We start from the raw sequence: 4720 nt of genomic DNA on the forward strand, positions 1-4720 counted from the left end.
GGGTTAGGGGGACCTAAAAAAACTGGAGTGGGTAAAGTCCAAACAACTCTGTTGGGCATAGCCTCCCCAAAATGGCTTGGGGCAAGTCCCACAAGAGAATTAAGCAAGCATTATATGGCCTTTCTAATTTCTAAGTCAGATAGAGGCTTGGAATAGAAACCATTGCCCCTTGTGAGCAAAAAGTTAAGGCTAAAAGGAAAAACCACACAATGTCAATGGGTGCTACTTAGCTGTTTTGTGTTCCAAAAGGGCTTTGTAGTCAGGGAATGAGACAACTCTTTTTGGAGAGGGAAAGCCCATAATTACCAAGATTCTGAGGACTTTTTTTTTTTTAAGCAATTGGGGTTAAGTAACTTGCCCAAGGTTACACGCCCAGTTATTTTGTGTGGGTGTTAAGTATCTGAGGCCAGAACGATCCTGGGTCCTCTTGACTCTGGGGCCAGTGCTCTTACTCACTGTGCCACCTTCCAGCCCCCAGACTTTTCTTATGTGAAAGAAACTAATAGTTTTTCCCCTAGTCTGATATTTGTTGTATGAAGGACCTGCCTCCCTAAAGGAGCTAAAGTTTAAGCCTCTGGGCTCTAAGTTAAAAGGAACTTGGGCTTTAGCCCACTTTTCCTCACATAAGTGAAGAAATAGCACCTCAGCCGAGGGCCCCAACTAAAGTAAAAAGTTGGAAACAGAAATTTCCAGAGATATATGCCCTGCAGAGCCACACCAGGCATCTAACAAAGAGGTCAGTGGAGCATGTTCCTGTCTGGACCATGAGACCAGCAGGGAGCAAGTCCTGTGAGAGACTGCCTATCTCCCAAGACCAGGATGGAGCTAGCCCAGAGGAAACAATATCATGACATCAGTAGAAAATGGTCTTACATTTTTGAAGGTATAAATTGCCCCTTTACATGTGTGATTTGGCCACACATTCACTCTAGATGTATATTTCCCTACCAATATTTCCTAAGAATGCCCACTCTTCCCACTGATGATACATGCATTTGTGGGAGAATGTGCCCAGTTTAATTTGGTCTTCTGATTTACTACTAAAAATAAACCCACAGAGTGAGGCTCATAAATTGTGGCTTTTGAGTGGATTTGGACCCCCAGAGTATTCTGAACATGATATACTTTGAGGGGATCTATATTTGAATGAAAATGTTCCCTAGGTATAGTACAAAGTTTAGATGAAACATTTTTCCCTGCCCTTGTGGAGCTCAGTTTGGTAGGGTTGATATGACCCCAATACAGATAACCAGAAAACATAATATTTATTATATAATAAATACATGAGTGCTGTGTGAGATCACTACTGATAGAAATCAGGTAAAACTTCCTAGAGAAGGTAATATTTGAGTTGAGTTTTAAAAGCTAGGTAAGAATTAAACAGGTAAAGTATGGAAAAAAGGGCATTCCAGAAACAGAAAAAAAGTGTGAATACTAGTTAGTGTGTGTGTGTGTGTGTTTCAAGGATTGAGTGGGCCAGTTTGGCAAGTGTACTTTGTGGAGGGGAAACAATATGACAGAGATTCCTTTATATAAGAATGCATGTCATAAATTCTTCTTTCAGGTTAGCTCCAGGGAAAATCTTTGATGATGAATGTTTGTTTCTATCATCAGGGAATGAAAATTGTGTAGCCAAATGGATTCCATTTTTCCTTTAGGTGGCAGAAAACTAACATTAATACTTTGATCTGTAATCTCATTCATCTGAGGAGCTATACTGACTGCAGCCCAGTTATGCCTTCTTGTCCCATGCAACTCTTGTCCATGTCCTCCTTTAGATATCTCCAGAGAAGCTCCATTCATTTTGTCAAGCTTTCCTCCACATTGGAAAATTGAACTTTTTTCTGCCGGTTATAGTTTGTTCATTTGGGGTGCCCATAAGTATTTATTCTGACTTCTTCTGGTATCTTTTATCTCTTCTGTCATTTCATCATCTCTTCTTAGACTTGGTTTTAATCTGTAAGTTGGCAGGACATTGGCAAGCTAACATCTGTCCAGAGGAAAAAAGTGGGTAGGGGGTGGGGTTTGAAGTCATGACAGGATGTTCAGTAGAAAAGTATAGGGATGTTTAGCTTACTTATGTAAAAGAAAGCTTAAAGAGAGCTGGGTTATTATTTTTTAATTTTTTTTCCCACAGGGCAGGGGGAAGAGGAGGGATTACAGTTGCCTCCAAATATCTGCAGGGCTATCATGTGTGAAAGAGACATTCAACTTGTTCTGCTTGGCCTCTGCAGGCAGAACTTAGGAACAGTTGGTAAAAGCTGCAGTCATACTCAGCTGATGTAAGGAAAAGTTTACGAATAATAAGAATTTGTCTGAGTGGAACACACTCATTCTAGAGGCAGTGAGATCCGCCCCCATCACTGGAGGTCTTCCACAGAGACTGGAACACTATTTATTAATGATTTTATTGGAGGGATTCCTGTTAAGGCATGGATTGGATGGGTCTTTTCAAATTGTGAAATTTTATGAAGTAGGTGGTATCTAAATCTTATATAAACATAAAAAATTTTCCCACTAGACTCCAAAGTGGAAGCTAGGGTCTTGTTTTCAGCTGTCAGATCTTAGTCTCCTACTTTTTTACACATGATTTTAGGTTTTCTAATTTTTAATTTTAATTAATTTTTACATTAATTTTAATTAGACTCCTAATTTCATAGAATAAGGCTTTTCACTGGAATAATGCTTGTTACCAGGATGCATATACTAGTCCTAGCCATGTGTCTCATCTCCTAGGACTCATGGTTCATTTTCCCTCCAAATTTATTCCCCACTAAATCCTAGCATAGCACAATTTTTCCCCCATGGGGTATTTGGTGTCCACCAAACACCAAACTTGTTCACAGCCCTACATGGACTTAAACACTTACCTGCCAAAAGGTCACCAACCACTGTAAATCTAGGTCTCCAAATGCTCTCTAGGCTTATTTCTCATTCATTCTAGTTACACTATACCCAGAGGCCTTTTTTCCCCATTAGTTTTCCAGGCTACACCACACAAAACTTCTCTGTATACTCAAAACTAAACTACTCACTGTTCCCTGGTTGACCTTGCCCACCAAAGTTCTCCTCAAGTATTGTCTTTTTCATTGCCATAATCACCCCTCAGCTACACGTGCACTTTTCTTCCTCAAACCTCTCAAGACTCTGCTTGGACCTCTTCAGTGAACTTACATTATAATTTGCATTATGGCTATCTATATTTCTTATCCTTCCTGCTAGGCCAAGCTCTTTAGGGACAAGGAGTATCCTGTTTAACCTCTGTATTCCCAACCTCATGCGCATGTAGAGGGTGCTTATTAGTTTTGTAACTGGAACAATTCATGACAACAAAATTAATCTGTAGAACTTAAAAATTAAAACACTTTGTTTTCTTCTTCTCTAAAATCTGGAAGAATTTGAGAGATAATGTGCTTTAGGATAAAAAGCACTGATCCTAATCCCACACACCTTCAACTTCTCTCCCAAAGTTATACATTCTATCTTAATATGGGATCTGAAGCAAATTGCTTTATCTTCCAGGCCTTAGCTCCCTATAAAATTAAAGGGGGCAGGGTGTCAATACTCATTTTGTTGGAAAAGTAGTAGACTAGGGATGTGGAATATTGCATACAATGTCAAATTTGGCGCCTCTTTTGCTTAAATGTTTTTCTTAGAAAGTAAAGCTCATGGGGGTGTCATATATCTGGAAATAGCTTATGTAACACAGAAAGCATCAATAAAGCTTTAAAAAATAAAACTAAGATGAATGGGTTGCTTTGATTTGGGAATGTCAAACAAATTAGTACATGAAAGATGTATTGTAGGAAATAATGAACAGAAGAAATTCAATGAACCATCAGGAGACACCAGCAAAAACTGATGCAGTAAGAAGCAGAATCAGGAAAACAATATGTATGACTACAACATTATGAACAAAAACAGTGAGTACTGTGAATTAAAACCCACTTTGGGCCTGAGAAGAGATTAGAAAATGAACTTCCTAGGGGCGGCCTGGTGGCTCAGCAAGTAAGAGCACTGGCACCAGTGTCGGGATGACCTGGATCAAATCCGGGCTCAGATACTCAGCACCACACCTAGAATTAACTGGCCGTGTAACCTTAAGCAAGTTACTTAACCCCGATTGCTTTAAAAAAAAAAAAGAAAAGAAAAGAAAATGAACTTCCTTCCATCCTGTTAGAGAAGTAAGAGTATAGACACTACGGGTATAGATTATTGCATATGTTCTCAAATGCCATTGATATACTGGTTGGGTTTGCTTAACTTTTTTTGTTTATAAGAGAAGGATAAGTGGGGAGAACAATGGGAGCAAAGAGAAATATATCCAGAAATCATTGATGTAAAAACAAAAGACACCAACAATATGTTAAAAAGTAAATTAAAATGAAAGCATTTGATTAGATGATTTCTACTTTATCAAGGGTCAAAAGTGCCTTTCAGAACTAATGAACACTGAACAAGTCTAGTGACTTACAGATGTATTGCCCAATAGTGCAGCACTATAAAAGCTCTGGTTTTCATTTCTTTCTCACTCTGATCTCCAACTCAGCTCTGGCTGAGCCCCACCATGGAAAGCAACCCCAGGCTCCAACAAGTAAGAATCAGTAAAATTTGTGTTCCCATTCCTCTTTTCTCTTCCCAAATCATCCACATTGCCTCTACTAAACAGATTCCAGCTATGCCTTTCCATCCACAGCAAATGAAATGGAAATTCTAGTAA

Source organism: Petaurus breviceps, unplaced genomic scaffold (genome assembly GCF_028583685.1).
Source record: "Petaurus breviceps papuanus isolate PSGF00001 unplaced genomic scaffold, PetGlider_PUasm1.0 90879, whole genome shotgun sequence".
NCBI lineage: Eukaryota > Metazoa > Chordata > Mammalia > Diprotodontia > Petauridae > Petaurus > Petaurus breviceps.